Source organism: Micropterus dolomieu, linkage group LG18 (genome assembly GCF_021292245.1).
Source record: "Micropterus dolomieu isolate WLL.071019.BEF.003 ecotype Adirondacks linkage group LG18, ASM2129224v1, whole genome shotgun sequence".
Taxonomy (NCBI): Eukaryota; Metazoa; Chordata; class Actinopteri; order Centrarchiformes; family Centrarchidae; genus Micropterus; species Micropterus dolomieu.
The window spans coordinates 32,413,978-32,431,045 of record NC_060167.1 but is presented as its reverse complement, the minus strand read 5'-3'; the positions used below and the strand labels follow the sequence as shown (position 1 = coordinate 32,431,045).

General features: G+C 39.9%; 1 protein-coding gene across 15 annotated transcripts in view; it reads left to right on the top strand.

Annotated features, from left to right (window-relative positions):
* The first annotated feature begins 2,535 nt into the window (after nucleotides 1–2,535).
* The window catches only part of foxp1b (forkhead box P1b), a 150,462-nt gene continuing 135,929 nt past the window's right edge, over nucleotides 2,536–17,068 (top strand). For 14 of the 15 annotated variants that reach the window (XR_006829119.1, XM_046076255.1, XM_046076252.1 and 11 more), the window contains exon 1: nucleotides 2,831–2,951. The gene's annotated coding sequence lies outside the window, so the exon portion shown is untranslated. Of the gene's footprint in view, nucleotides 2,707–2,830; nucleotides 2,952–17,068 lie in introns of those variants that run through there. The other variant, XM_046076244.1, reaches the window with a different exon arrangement.

Genomic DNA, 17,068 nt, shown 5'->3' with positions numbered 1-17,068 from the left:
ACAGTTCTTTACTGGTCATTATCTGTATCTGTATCCAGAAGCCCTTTCATTACATGTTGAATGCTACAGCCCCCAGCAGCGAGGGAAAAACACTGCATGAAAGCCATCCATCCCCCTTTGGGAATCAAGAGGAGCTCCTATTCATTTGCTTAATTACCTAATTAACAGAAAGCTAATTACTTTGTTGTGTGCATGTGCATGTGTGGAGAGGCTGTTACGTAACTGATAGTGATCCTCAATTAATTTGTAACTACACCCCATCAAGTCAGGGCCTTAATCCACACAACACATCACCAGTGTGACACCAACAAAACATGATAATAAATTCAGACCCAGACACATGGCTGTTGGGCTCCGCTGAGCTCATAGATCCAGTATTGACATGCAGATCAAGCCACTGAAGAATTAGAAAGCTTAGAGCTATGTGTTAGATTGTCTTCATAACACTGTACATGTATTTGAATTTTTCTCGTTAATTACATCAGACATTGTGTTTACAACCTTTTGAAAAACTGCAGTAAGCCTATGAAAGACTGCAGGATTGGCTCTGTTTACAAATCATAACAAAACGGCAAATCCTGTTAGGAATATAATGGGAATAATGTAGTTATGCAATAAAAGATCAAATTACATTAAGTAGAAGACTGTCATCATGAATTCACCACTAAAACAGCCAGATCATCACTCAGGGATGTCAAAAGGTCAAATTTTTCATTTTTCATTACAATGCATCTCTACATAAGGAATATGGCACTTGTTATGCCATACTCTGCCATGCCATTGATGATATGCTTTCAGAAAAACATTTTAAATGGCTATTACTGTATGATTATTTTCTGGATATGATGCAGTTACATAATTGTCGAAAATTACAAATGTTTTTCTCCCCAAATTTTATAGTTTGTTTGTGTATGCAGTGTATTGCGGGTATGTAGGCAACATGAAATATTGTGTTTGTATGTCAGTGTTGTTGGTGTGCCCAGAACTGTGCGTTTAATATTAACAATGAAGACATATCTAAAGTGTGATGAAGACAATCTTTCTGTGCCAAGTGATCAATCACACATTAAAAGCAGAATTGGAGCCTGTGCTCATAGCACAACAGTACGGGCTACACTGCTCCATGTAGAGCAAGCATGTTTTAATAGATACAACACAGTGACTGTGACTTGGCATTCCTGTAAGAATTTGTGTTTGGTGCCAGTCACTGAGCAGTTACAGTAGCTCATGTGTAACACAATCTGGATAAAACATAGAATATAATAGGCTATGTTGAAAGATATCAATAAACTTTGAAGGTACATTTAAAATAATAATAATAATAATAAAGGGGGTTGTGATTGTTAATGCTATGCTCTGAAAAGTTTCCAAGCATTGTTTTTTTTTTATTTGCAGCTCAGTCTGTAATTCATTTTGATTTTGAACATTCCTACATATCTCAGGCCAACACAGCCACGCATCGAAGTTGTATGGATCCTACAGAAAACTAAAATAGTATAGTGACACAATAGAGGATTAAGAATATGAAGTAAAATCAACTGGCGTGCCTCATTTTTCCTGTGACAGGGCATGGTCAGAGGGTGGCGCTCTCTACTAAGAAACAGACTTTCTGAAGAGGGTTCACCAGCAGCATTCCACGCAGATGCAGCCATGATAAATGTAATGTAGTTCATAGCGAAATGAGCTGTGCTTTTCAGACCTTGATCAAGGGCAAAAAAAACTTAAAATATTTTCTCTTGAGGTTAAATTAATGTTGCTTTACAATGCGTGTTAACTGGACTGTTGAACTGGCCCATGATAATTCTCATCTTCAGGGGCAAGTAACAGATTTTAATCACTGTCATACTGTTGTTGCAGTTCTTGTGACTGTCATATTGAGGGAAACTGTTTAGGGGTGAGCAAAACATTTCAACCACAAAGCAAATATGCCATGCAGGCAGAGATTCTTAAGATTTAAGTATTCTTAACTTTGTTGAAATTTAGATGCAGTTATGTCCCCCTTCAAAATATTATGAAGAATTGGCCCCTACATGTTAGAAAATATAACCACAGCAAACTTACCAAAGATGCACAGTGGTTATCTACACTGTCATTTTCAAAACCATAACACCACCGCACAATCAATAGTTAAAACTCCTCACAGCAGAGATTAAAACATCTTTGATGATTATGTCAAAGCCTTTCTTTTGTTCCTTTTTGTTTTGCAGTGAGGTTCTGGAACAGTTATGATGAACCTCAGATCAAAAAAGAAGAAAAAAGACAGGAGAAATTTCTGAAATAATAGAAGTTAATTCTGCCTCAGCTGTAATTAGTCAGCTTAGACATTGTAGCTTTTCTGACAGCCCCCTCTCTCCTGTCACACTTTCAGCTAAAACTAATGCATATCATTACATTTCCCCATAGAAAGGACCTGCTAAGTGCTACTAAGTGCTACTGAATTGTACTTCTGACTGTGATGTTTCTATGAAGGATCTGCGATGCGATGAACGTTGTTTACCCAGTAAGCAGGTGGATATGACGTCACGGACTTGGAACATCAAAACAAAAACACCAAATCCGCGATTCTTCCTTTTTTCCTCCTTCTTTTTCTCGGCGTGTTAAAATCTAATAACAACATTAAGAAAGGAGCGTGTGCCTTTCCCTACCAGGCGGACTGGGAGGCAGCGAGTGTGAAACTCTACATTTCGCTTTTTTTCGACGCCCTCGGTAAGATTATCTTTTTCTCCTTGTAGTTAAGTTAGTTAGTTAGTCCCCCCCCCCACCCCCCTTCCTCCACCTCGACACCAACACCGAGGCGGGCGGAGTAATATATTGTTGGTGTTTACGGTGTGATTTGTTGTCGCACGCGTTCTCGGTACACAAGCTCGCGTGCACGGGTTCGTAATCTCATGCTAGCAAATCGGCACCCTCCGCGTGCGCCTGTTAGCTGCTGTAAAGCGTTTTCCAGTCTGGTAAGTTTCACTATTATCATGATGTTAACGTTAGCCTTGCTGTTTCGTGTCTTGATACCTGCTGCCGCTTCTGCACTCAAATAGGTACACAAACACGGAGTTTGCCTTCGTTTCTGCTGCTGTTTTCTAGAATTGTTACAATTAGCGGAATAAACAAATAAACAAACACCTGTATTATTATCATGTTGGCGGATTTGGTAGCGCTGTTTAATATCTCCGTAACGAGCAGCTGTTACAGCTGTGTTTTTGGTAACTACTACGTGTTGTGTCCTCTACTTTCTTTTGGAAAGTTGGGTTTCTAACTTAGTTGAGGCTACTCGCGAGATCCCGGGGGAAACGCGTCTTTATAACCTAAGCTGGGTATAAAGTGCTGGTTACCGATAGCCGTTAACAGCCTGCAGTTACAACGTTACATGTGAAGGATAGAGCCGTAAAAGTTTTTATCTTCACACGGTGAAAGGGAAGTTTGAGTGCCGTGATTTCTTTGGAGTAAGACCAGGGAAGGAGCTTTTCCCCACGTGCTAGCTGTCCTCCAAACTCCGCAAGCCCGGAGGAAGACATCACAACTGCGCTAAACTAGAGTTATTAACACTGTAATAGACTATAGCTTCAGTTTAACAGGTCGACTTTTATTTGGCATCATTTGCGTTATTCTAGGCTGTTGTTTTGGCGTGGCTTGTCTGCTCAGCGATAAGGCTGTAACACAATAACGTTACGTTTAAAGCGGATATTCACCTCATGGTTAACTTTTCATTAGCACAAAGGATTTAGTGAATTCGTTTTTAATTATAGCGGTGACGATTTAAAGTCACACCTCAACATTCAACGTTGTTGACATGGTTTAACTGTATTGCTCAAAGTTTGAACAGAGTGGTTTTATTGAGTCAGATATAGATACAGTTGGCCGTTTTCTTAACTGTAAATACGCTGAAGTGTCAGAGCACTTTCTCGTCGCTTATGGAAAGAAAGAGTTTAAATGTTGTTCAATTAAGAGTCACCTGTTGTTGCTATAGTGGGTAAGGGGAGTAAATAGTTTTTTGGACTAACGTTACGTTATCCTAATAAACTGTCCAAAGGAATTTACTTGAACAACCATATTTTATATTGTAGAAATACATTAAAAACAACACAATCAAGCAATTATATATAAGCAACTTATATTCAAAATATTTTTGATTTATTTCTGTTTTAATTAACATTTTAAAACAGTGGTATTACAGACAAATGCACACCAGTAACCAATATGATAATGAATTTTACTGTGCAGCTTATAAATGTACATGTACAATAAACAAAATGTCTTGTGGAGGCAACTCACATTCCTGTTGATTTAGTACAGAATTAGTATTTTCAACAAAATACACAATTTTATATAAAAAAAGATTATGTACATCTGTTGAGAGTGAACTGGATGCGTAGAATAATGGAATATCACCCTAATATTTTATACAGTAAGTCGGCAGCTGGCAACAGCAGGACTAAAACCATCTGAACATTTACAAAAGGAAAACTGCAGCTTTAACAACTATTGCTGGCAGTGCTCCCTCCTTCTTGGTCTTTGGATTAGTCATTGTCTGAGGGGAAAAAAAACACTTTTTTGTAGGAGAAGTAAAGTAAACAGCCTCCAACAAGCGAACCTTGACAACCCAGATTAAGGAAAACATTGGAGATCAAACAGTGCTGCTGCTGGGCTGTTGTCATGAGCTGCCTGAGAGAGAGCTGCAGACTATTTGAACAGGCACTGGGGTTTGTGTGCTCACTTATGCAGAAATGGACCTTCGCAAATGCTGACCCAGGTTTTAAAACGCAGGATGAACTTTCTTTGCGACTTTTCCCGGCCTGCTGTTTGACGTGGTTGTTACACACAGACATTCAGACTTCTGCTGTTTCTGATGGGAACAACCTAACGCCGTCCCCTGCGTCTGCTTCTACAAACAAAAATGACTTTACTTTCTCAGCCCCATACTACAGCTGAATAAATTGAGTTGTAAAGTGAAAAAGCTTGAAATTTGAGGAAGAGCAGCTGTATGCATTGTAATGATGCAAGATCCTCAACACACCAATCTGGGTTTTTGTATTATTTGGAAAGCCCTTGTTTCTAGTTTGGCCTCTTCAGGAAGGGGGCTAAGGCTCTTCTTTGTAGAGAATTGAGGTTGAACTGCTAAGATCACTCACTCATGCATTCAGTGTGGGGACTCCCATCCCTGAGAGGAGCGGCCCTCTCTTTCATCTGACGGCTCAGTATTTGTGAACACACATCGAAATGTGCTGGGTACGAAGGGGCTGTAAACTGACAGTGCACCCTTGCTTGCAGCTGAATGATAAGGAGAGTCCTTTTGGGTCCAGTGTGGGAATAAGGTTCTGCATTTGCCGTATTGTTTCTATCAGATTTATTTGCCGGCATCATTTGATTTCAGATGCAAGACGCCCTCAAACCAGTCGCTTGAAACATTTTTTTGCACAAAGCAAGACAAGTGACAGATGAATAAAGGGAATTTTCTGGTAAATGAATTTGTCATGTGATTTTTGCATGTTTGATTCACACAACACAAAGGGGGAAGAGTACAGTGTGCTCATTAGTGCTGTATTACATGAATGGAAGTGATAACAAAGGAAAGGAGAACAATATTTCCAGGGTAAAGGTTAGAGTGTCCCGGCCCCTGTGGTGTGCCCGGGCAGACGGTTCTCCATGCCAGGGAATGCGATTGGTCACTGAGTGGACAGCTTCAGGTGTGCTTTGTGCAGCTTCTCAGTCTCTATGGAGACTGCAAAATGCTTCAGGATGGCCATTAACTCATGCAGCCATTAATTACTGTCTGCTACTGTCATCTATCCTTAATAAAGGGATAATAAAGGATGCTTACAAAAAATGTGATCCGTCTGCATGGAAGGAGAGAGAGAGCATGCAACTGCAATCAATTATCTTGAGTTACAAAATGAATTTACTATTGGTGTTGCAAGAATTTAGTACAACATTGGGATACAGATTGTCCATTGTTGGAAAACATCAAAGTATCCTAAACATTTCGTTTTATCAAGTCAAGGTATTGGTGTGTTGGTTTCAGATAAAAGTAGTGTTGTTATCTTAATAAATAATGGGTCTGTTGTGCATGCAGTGTCTGTTACGTTTGAGTTAGGCTAGATGGGCTGCATAACATTTTGCAACAGTATATCAAGAAGCTATGTTGTAGTGGTACCAGAAAAAATTACTTTTCTCAGTCCCAGAGTAATATCAACATATTGTAGCGTGGATTTTAGCATGTACCTGATGGACTCTTTTCAAACAAGAGGAAAAGAGGACTTGGAATAAAAGAAAAAAACATTAAGGGGTGTTGACATTTCACTGTGGTGTGGTTTGCGTTGAGATTTGACACCTTTATTAGGGTAGTAATAAAGAGTGTAGTGAAACTCTGAACCTATTCAAGATGTTTACATTTGGTTTGTTACACCTTTGTTCACACATTATTTAAAGAAGCAACACTTTGTCAATTCAGAAAATTATTAGATAATTATGTGTATTGTGTTGCTGGTAGACTCAGTGGAAGTCTTATTTGTTTCTTATTTTTGTTCCTCATATACTTTATTTAATACCAAGTGGTTGTTCTTTTTTAGGCACACAATTCCCTGTTCTTATTTTGAGTGAGTGCAAGAGCCTCTTAAAATGTAATAACTTAACATCAGTTTAAAGTTTCCTTGATAGCTCAGCACTTGTCTGTTTTGGGAATGATGCAGGTAAGCTACAAACATTTTCATCCAGACCTCAGGGGCTAAACCATATGCTACAAGCTGTGCTCGGCTGCCAGGCGAAACCTCAGCACCTGTTTCTCTCAGCTGTCCGTTCTGTGTGTTTATGACGTGGCGTTCATTTTTAGCATTTTTTTTTTTTTATCAAACAGGCGTTGATGAATGTTTCCACTGAGAAGGTTTGGTTATTACTCTGACATAACCTGACATGCTCACATGTTGTTTTGTTTGTCATTCTAGGTGGTACTGCTGCCCCAGAATGACAAACTGTTTGTGATCCTTCTCTATGTTCAAACTTTTTTGTTTGAAACTTTATGTTCATTTGCATCCCGCCACTCCAAAAAGATGTCTCTCGCTTTCGTTTGTTGTCTACACTAAAACTTTAATAAGTCATTTTGCTTTCTGTCAATTTTAGAAAAGTCAGAACATGAGAAAAATGTGGCGACAGTTGAGTTCATGGAGCAGCTAATGTTGGGTTATGGCTATTCCCAAATTCATGCTGAAGAAGTGGTCTAACTGATGGCATGTGATATAGACATGGTGACTTGAGAGTGTAAGAAGAAGCACCACTTTAAAGTTGAAATTTGTAAAGGTTCAACTAATTTCTATTGATATTTTGATGACAAGTGGTGTGGTTTGACACTTTTCTGCAGCTTTCTAGCGGTGTTCTTTTTCTGTTCAGCTGTGGTGGCTGCTCATGCTATCTCACAGGTTCTTCTGTTTATGCCAAACAAACTGGATGTTCCTACTGCTGGAAATATATAAACTTTAACTTGCACCAAAGTTTTTAGATCTTAAGGCCTGTCCAAAACTGGATGCTTATAGATGAAAAAAAAAAAAGCTTTGATAATGTGGCTATAGGTTAAATCATTATTATGCTATATCTATGTGAGAATGAGAGTAGCAAAACAGACATTTACTAATGTGAAAATGTCAGACTGTTACTTAGACCCTGTTAACTGTAGTAGGCAGCGTAATGTTAAAATAAGATTGCAGGAGCACATCTTTAAGGGCCTCATCCTTGACTTCTTGGCTGTGTTTTCAGTTGGCAGCCCCAGCCTAATAAGAAACATAACATGGCAGGGCCTGCTCTTCCATCATCATTGCTGGGTGGAAAGTTGGTGTGCTTTGATCATGTCTTTTGGGCGCATCACTCCGGCTTAGCCTGCTGCTCGCTATGTGATAAGCCATCAGAGTACTCAGATCTAAGCCGGCAGCTCCGTAGGCTTGAGGAGAGACAGGAGAGAGTAATGGAGATGAGGACAGAGCAGCAATGCAAATTTTGTTGACAGACTGTTACTGCAGCTGTTCTCTTTGCCTTTGAATTCAACAATGTTACTGTCCATCTTCACTCATCCAAGAAGAAAAGGCTATGTTTCATTTATAAGTCCTTTCTTTGTGGAACAGCACTGTTCCCATGTCGTATATTTTGCCCTCTTCGCAATTAAAACACCTTTAATTAGGCGCGCATAGTAATTGCCTCAAAAACACATGTGATTTAATTATTTCACAAACTGTTATGTTCAGATGTACTCAACCCAACTGCGGTTATCTGATACAAGTTCACTTTGAAGTTGAATGCTCCGTTTTCACACTGTTTTCTTCTGTCTGTTCATAAAACATAATTTTGAACCCCCCATTATAAAAGGGTGCTCCTAATTGACGGGTTGTTGCTTGTTTATTTGATATATATTTACCAGCTGGGTGGTAATTGGGGAGCAGTAATTACCCAAGATGCAGTGCAGCGCTTCGGCAGAGGTGCTACTGCACTGATGAGTCTGGAGCACAGATGAAAGTATGCAGGTTACTATTATCATCCTAGCAGGCTGTTTAAATACTTGACCGCGGAGAGCAGAGATGGCTAATTGGGCCCGTGTCCCTTATATAGTCTCATTGTTTACTGTGATGATGTACAGTGTGAGATCAAAAGCGTGATACTTTATCTGTGTGCTTTTTTTTTTGGGTACAATAGTTACCAGTATACCTGTTAATAGCAACAATAAAAGGCCAGTGGATGTAAGGGCCTCATGGATTTGGAGTCCCTCCTGATGATGTAGTTCCTTCACTGATAATGGCCTTGTTAACTGAGATTCATTACCTCTTCATTCAGAGTCCCCTGGTTATTGAGGGAGAGTGTTCTCAAACTACTGGGTTTGCCACGGTGAAGTCATACTGATGTGGTTTTGTGAGCTATTCATGGAAGGTGGTGACGGTATCTTCCCTGACTCCTGATGATTCAGTTGACCTGAGACTGGGGCGGTGGGGGTGGTATTTGACTTTGTTTGCTACTCAATTCCACTTTCACACCAACTCTCGCTTTCTCTCTCTCGCTCTCCAATTCACTCCCTCAGACACACAGAAATGCACACCTTGTTTGTGTGCAGGCTGCTGTTGTTAGATAGCCCGCTCTCCCAGTAGATCTTCAGACGTTGTTGTTGTTTGCCTGTGATGGTTGGAGTGTGTGACTTGCATTTGCCCGGACTCCTTGGAGGGAGTTTGTTTTTGTTCTCAGTGTTGTAAACAGGGTGGGGCTTCATTCCCAAACCACTCCGTTGGAGATGGTTATTTTCACAGGAGTTATTTTTTTGTTTATCATTTTGGTCAATAGATTAGCCTGGGATGGAATTATGTGCTGAAGCAGACAGTGTGGCTAACCGTTTGCTGCATGTGCTGACTAGATAAACACTTGTTGTTTTTGTGATTAAATTAGCACTTAGATATGGTTTTGTTGATACCAAATTTCATTGGGCTGGGTGAAAATTCAGTAATAGAATTTATTGTCTTTCTGTATGATTAGACCAAAATTCTAAATAAATTCTTGTACAAAAAATGTAATATGTCAGTGTTAAATATTGTGAAGATATATTTTTAATTGCAGAATTTTGTTTTAGGAAACACTTTCACAATCATTTATTTTTTCAAATATTGTAAAAAAAAAATAACAAAACAATATACATCTTTTCCATTTCTTATAACCCTAGATTGGCAATATATTTTCATTTTGTGAGTGGTTAAAATTGAAAGGAAGATTTCCATTTATAACTAACCAAATAAGATTCCATTTGGTATGTTCAGTGAAGCCTTTACTCAGGTCATGGCAGAATTTTTGAACGACTCAAAAGAGTCTTTGCCAGAGGAAACACATGCCAAAAGGTCACAATGAAATCCCAGCCCAGTTTTCAAAACAACATTTTTGTTTATTGTAGCCAGTTGGCTGAACATATCCCTGGCTAGGACTTGCAACGGATGGGGATTGTCCTTCTCCAGCCCAGTAGAAAGCAAACTAGTTGAAATTTGGTATAAAAAGCCAAGCCTGATGATGGGACTGAAGATTTTTTAAGTAATATTTAGACAGTATTTGGATGTATATAGACTTGCAGCATGTGCAGTATTTGAAGCTAATGTTTATCAAGTAAGTGTAAAGATGAGATCCACACAGAGATCCTTGTCAGGTATGATACATCTGTGGCTTTCACAGGGTGGCTCAGCATCAGAGGCTGCGGATGTGTGTAAAGTCCCTTTTAGACGGGAGGCGACAGCCGCAGTGGCTGCCGCTGATCCTGCAAAGGTCTCACCAGAATCATACAGCAGCGTGCATAGCAGTCTGACATGCAGCAAGAAATGGAGGAAAATCTGGGTTTGGGAGTGGGAAACCCATCCTCCTTCTGTCCCACTACCACAAAGTTACTGTCAGGGTCCCGTTGCAGTCAACACAGGGAAGTGAAGCAGCTGAATAGGCTACTCAATGAAATGAAATGAATGGTTAGGGATCCATCATAGCTGTCAGTTCATTTTAAATGCGGTTTGAATGATTATAGGATCAGCAGCATTTTGTGTAATAACCTAGTGCTGGTAGTATTACTCTGTTTCTTAAGACCAATGTGCTTTACCTCTTGACAGTAAGCATGCACACACACACCAGTCGTTAGGTGACATAACGGCAGACAGTAAGAAAAGGCACATGTGTAAAACTTGATGTGTAAAAAAAACAAGCGTCACAGCGGGGAGGAACAAGCAAAAAGTTAATGTTGTGCAGACTTTTTGGAGGTCACAGGTGAGTTTTTCTACAAGAGCCCACACACATAGGCTCTTGAACGTTCTTTTCATAAACCATTTGCAGTTGATCTGAATGAGTTAATGCCGACTTAGCTTCGTGACCCTGACACTGCCCGGCTTTCTTGCGAATGGGTGAGCACATGTTCATATTAGGGATGAAAAATTTGTTGATTGTTATTGCTGCTTGCAAGACATTTATCCAAGTGACTACGCAAGTCTAAATAAAGACCAAGATAAAGTAAGAGAACAATAGAAAGAGTGGATGTGTGGGCAAGCCGGAGAGAGAGAAACTGAACTGGAACTGAAACTTTATTTGGTACTTATTCTGTTCCAGTACTATAGTAAAAAGCATGAGAAAAAAATCTGATTCTCTACGTTAGCTCTGATGTGAATAGAACGTCAGTTGCTGATATGAGTCTCTGATTAACCTGTGATAGCGGTGGCTTGTGTATTAGTCAAACACGGGTAGAAAACGTGAGTGTTACACCACATCAGATATGGGGTTTGGCTATTAAAAAAGGGACCCAGATTTGTTTGACATTCTATTTATTCACTTATTTAAATTTAATATAGATTTTAGATTTCAGTTTGCTGCGGGAAAAGCTTTTCAAATGTTTTATTGTGAACGTGTTTTGACAATATTTGAAAATATTTTAATTGCAATCTTTTGTTAAAACTGTCCTTGTAACTTAATCACGAGAGCTTTTTCATTCCCACCACAGCATATTCTATTTGAATTTTTTTTTTTAGACGACATGAACGATCACTTTGCCTTGAAAGGATTCACATTATTTCAATGTTTTCCCACATCATGAACATGGTCTACAATTGGGCCTTCTGCATCGTGCATACATGTTCCAGAGTTGATTTCCTCCCAGCTTGCTACCGTTAACCATTTACTATTTACTGTTTACAGCCTTTTGTTGGAAATTTACAGCACCTGTTGTAAATGCTGCAAAAATGGTGTGGTTGAAGCAATCAGTTATTGGATAGTTTTATAAAAGCCTTTTCATGTAGTGTATACGGAGTGCATGATGTACAGGCTTTTAATGTGTTGACCAATCAATTCCTCACACTGAAAACAACTCACAGTTAGAAATAAGTAAATCAATCTTTTCATATCCTACTACAGAGAGGTCTTGGGCCAGGATTCTGAGTGCATTTCTGTGTACTTTATACACAATTGTATGCAGTGACTGAAGGGCTAATTCAAAGAATTTTAATCACTCCGACCAGCCCTCTTGCAGTGTCATCTTTTTTGAAAATTCTCCATAAAATGAATAGATGAGCGGCCTCCTTTTAGAGCATAATGGCTACATTAGAATATGAGATGGATGAAAATTCTCTGTCCTTCATGCACTCTTTCTCTTTCACTCAGTCGCTCTGATCTCTTTTATCAATAGTAGTCCCGTGTAAAATACCTTGCAGGCCACAGTGAAGTGTTCAGTTGAACCTCACATAGACAGAGGAATGGAAAAAGCAGAGGTGAGAACAATTTGAGCAGTAAATTGTAGAGTAGCTGGTGCAGGATCGACTGTTTCAGAACCAGCTTAGCTAATGTATGATTTCATGCTGTGGAACCAATAACAGATTTGTTTTGCTTGTGTTTAAGTTTCTCCACCTTCATTGATTGCAATGCCACACCCTCCTACCAGATTCACAGTTACAGCTCTTTTTTCCACCAAGTGAGGTCATGCCATTGAAGGCTGTGTGTTGTTCTCATCAGGGCCAACCGCATAGTGCCAGTCAATATGTAAACAATGGTGGAGACAGTTTCTCATTGCTTAACTGACATTTCTCATTCCTTGGCTGATGAGTGTTTTCAGGTTGCACTGTACTTACAGCAGTCTCAATAATTCACTCTGTGAACTTTGTTCACCACTGCCATATACTGTATATGCTAATACTGTAGGCTATTCAAGGCCACTCACTTCTTGTTTGGACTCTGATCTATAAATAAGCAAATATATTCCACATCATCTGACCAGACTTGGAAAAACAAGTTAATATCTGTATGGAGGTGATCACTATGGAAGCCCAAAGAGGGCTATATTAAAATGATGATGTAAACTTGAAAATGAAAATGTAATTCCACAATAACATCATAATTTTCCACATATTTATGTGTTATTTGAGTAAAAATTTAAATGCAATAATCCTATTTGCATTTTCATGCCATTCATCTGAACATTGAAACACTTAACATTGTCCACTGTACAGCGTGTTGGAGGAGCAGCGCTACAGACTTTGGCATCATGCAATGACCGCGAAAATGAAGTTCTGGTAGGTAGCCTATGGTGTCCTGTCTACAGAGAATGATTGACGTAAGGAAGTTGTTTAGCTCTCCAATTTAGCAAGTATTTTTGTAAATATTCACACAGGTAATTTATAAAACAACATGAGATAACATAAATAACATACAATTGCTGCTTTGAAATGTAAGCTGAAATGGTTTAGTAAGAGTTAACAGGATGAAAATACACACCATAAGTCAACTGTAGTACCAACTATGGGGCATTTTTTTTGTGTAATATTCAGCATTAAGTTTACTGTTCACTGGCAATATAATAGGATGACAGTCATCAACTTTCAGCGTTTTTTTGTCTGTCCCTGTTTTTTGTTTCCTCTGTTCGAAAATAAAGTAGAATTGCCATAAAATGACAAAATCAAGTTATATATCACTAAATCTAACTAGATGACTGCCTTTTTCCTTTTATGGCCCATCAGATACAGAATTTGGTCAGTGGCAACTGACTCACAGTGGAACTGAACTGAACTCTTTTTTGAAGACAAAGACGCCTGGCACTGAGGTTACAGGAGGCAAATATTTTCCTTGCTTTCATGTTCTGGAAATGAAACCATAGATATTTTTCTCCACTTGTGCTAATGTAAATGATTTGCATGGAGTTTGTCCCTGCTGATTAAGGCTGTTTGGACTGTTCTTCTTTGGAACCGTGCCAATTGAATTTTCTGCCTTCTAACGTGCTTGGAGAGTGGGGAATATGGTTCTCATTGGGCCTGAGGCTTGATCTCCTTCTTGCCTCCCCCAATCCTTTCACATCACTCTGACAATTAGTGAGCTCGACCATCCCCAAATGACACACGTAATTAAAGAGTTGGCATTATAATTACAATGTGTTTATTGTCTGTTTATGGGTTTTGTGCAGTGCATAACGCACTGGGAGATTTCTTTGGTGTAAATGGATTGAGGGCTGTTATTATACTTGGTGGTAAATGCGATTTCATGTGGTTAACATCTCGATATCTCCTTTATCAGCGCTTTGACAGTTGCTCTTTTTGTCGCACATACAACGCAGTTTGGCTGACAGCAGAAACTGGCACCCGAAAAAAAACCCAAATTATTTAGTCATGGGCTTTTAACGGGCACAACGGTAAATGCATGTTAAGTAAATGATGCAATTTATTCCCTTCTCCTCACTGCCAGGCTGACTGCCACGGGACTTCTGCCAGCTTTAAATAAGTGGTACCCAGATGGTATTCACATGATGCCCACTTGGTTACAAAATGGTCCTGGGGAATAAAGCTGACTGCCACAACAACCAGTGGGTCAGCCGGTGAGCCTGTTGCCTAATGTTGTGTCACTTTGCTGAATTCTTTGGAAAGGTTGTATCTCAGGGGGTCCTAGATTAAATGGAAAAGAGCCCCGTTAATGAGGAGGGTGGGATAGAGAGATAGGGGAGAGAGATTCTCTGCTGGAGTTAGGCCTAGTTTTTGAGCTTTGCCTCTGGAGTGATATACGTTGGTCAACAAAGTGATTTCTTTACCATCTTATCTTAACAAAGGCAAAGTCTCTTTTCTTCTCTGCCTTCTCTCCCTGCGTCTTGCAGTCTGCCTCCTGCTCTGCAGCTGTGCTGGTCTCTGGGCTGGCTGTCTCCTGGAGAAGTGGTGAACTGTATCATCTCCAGCCACTAACAACCAGCAGCTGCAGCACCGGCCACCGCTGCAGATCGAGGGACAATGTGAAACTGATTTAGTAAACGCAGAGAAACAAATAAACAAAGCCCCTGAAAAACAAAGGAAACAATACCACAAACAACACACAGCTTATGCAAATGCTGGGGAAATGTGTTCGATCGATAAGCCCTATTTGTGTACGAAGAGACTATAGGACAAGAGTGACCATTTGCACATTACTACGCTTGCTATTTTATCCGCAGAAGCTACTCTAAAACATCTGTTTAGTTTTTTCTTCTACAGTAAATGTTAAACCCACACACATTATGAAACACGCTAGTTTTTTGAAGAGTTGTGACACGACGCCGAACTGGGGAGGGTGCTCGTTGCTGTCTACACATAAGTTGCCAGATGTTTCGAGGCAACGTATTGGTCATTGTGGTGGGAGAGGGGTCAAACTGTCAGTAGGTTAAAGGTTGTACAGCATAAAAACAAAACTGCAGCACCCACACAGTTAATTAGAGATGAGAGATTTATTGTGGGATGGTACATTTATGTCACTATGTGAAGTTGTTTTAGTTTTTGTCTTGTGTTGCTGCTGCTGTTGTGATCGTAAAATATGTGTCTGTTGCAAGACACGGCAATTTCTTGCGATATTTGTTTTTTCCATGAATGAAATATGAAATCTTAACAGCTCGTCCCACTGTTTAGCTTTTTCTCCCAGTCACCTTGTAATTGTTTCTGTGTCATAAGCAGCTATTAGTGTTGCTAGAAAATGGTAATGCTTTGAGAGACTCATCTCTCCCAGAGAATGGCTCTCTATCACACTCTCACATTCTTTTAAAAGGGAAAAGGAAGATGAATTTTGCCCATAAAGGCTGTATCACAAGGGCTTTTTATCCTAAATGGCTCTGGGGATTGTTATCTGTGGGAAGTGTGTCCTGCCTCCGTCGTGTTCAATCAAGTGTCCACTTAGCTGTGACTGGGAGTAATTGTTCCCAAGTGGGCCACACACTGACCTGTTAATGTCTGCTTTGACCCTCTAACCTTGTCAGCACGTCTTGGGGAGGAGTTTAAATCATGTGCATCTCCTCCGCGTCTTTACGCTACCGGGTCAAGTGGGCGTCGGCCCTGAAAGACCACTCTCTTGTAATTGTCCCCAGCAGCATGGGTCACCCATGGGTGTTCTCAAAGATTGGCTCTTATTATATGCGGTACTGGGAGTGGTGTGACTTAATGGGTCAAGCTATTGATCTGATACAGCACCAGTGTCCACCAGTGCGGTCACAGTCTGCAATACCTGGTCACTGGCTGGACTTGAAGGATTGTAAGTTAGTTAGGCTGCATTGCAGATCCATGTCTCCAACTATATGGGTGCTGGTCTTTTGTGAATAGCATCTCTTGTTTATGCATGGCTTAATTGTGCCCTTCTCTATTTTCACTCTGAGATTTACTTCTTTTTCACAATTTGACTTGATGTTGTCCATTGTAATTTGTGGCGTAACATGACAACACAAAACAGATGAATGGCACCATTCATATATCCGCAGCATTGATGCCCATCAATAAAGGGCCACATACATACTTGATATGATAACTGTCTGACACATAGTCAGTGCCAAATCTTATTTTGTTTTAAGTTGGCGAGAACACGTCTGACTTGCATCCTTGTAGATGTTGCTTTCAGATTTGGCTTCAGCTCTTATGTACTATCAAACATCCTTGGCAACACCAAGTTATAGAAGAAGAGATGCCAAGAGATAATTAGGGTGCTGCAGAAGTGTACCTTTTGAATCAGGATTGTAATGTGAAATAGAATAAAGGTCTTACAAGCCCATAAACTTCTGGATGCACTCAGTCCCAGACACATATGCTTATAAGACAGGCAAAGGTGGGTTAGGTGCTGAAGGGGATTAAAAATCAATGCTTTGCATCTAAATTCATTTTCAGTCAATGTCAAACTTGCTCAGTTGTAATCTATAGTTAGACTTCCTTGACTGATTGATACAGAGCCATTGTTTGGCTCTGATTTGACTGTCATGGAGTGTGTCAGGAGGGAGAGAGCTTAAGGAGGGGAAAACGACAGTGAGACTATACAACAAAGGTTGTGTTTTCAAACGTGCAGCAGGTGGCCTGTACTGATTTATGTAACAAAAACCATCATTTGGCACCTGACTGACCAATTTCTGACCCTTCTCATTCTCCGCAATGCGGATGGACAGCTTCAAATGCCTTTCTGGTTTGCCTGGAAACTCACAAATGAGTGGCAATTAACACACACGCTGCAAAGTGGCTAGATGTGGAGTTTCTTCATAAACTTACATAGTTTGTATTTTCAGTGAAAAGGGGGGGATTACAACCACATGTTTCCAGAGAAGGAGTGAGTTGAGTGTTGAGCAGCT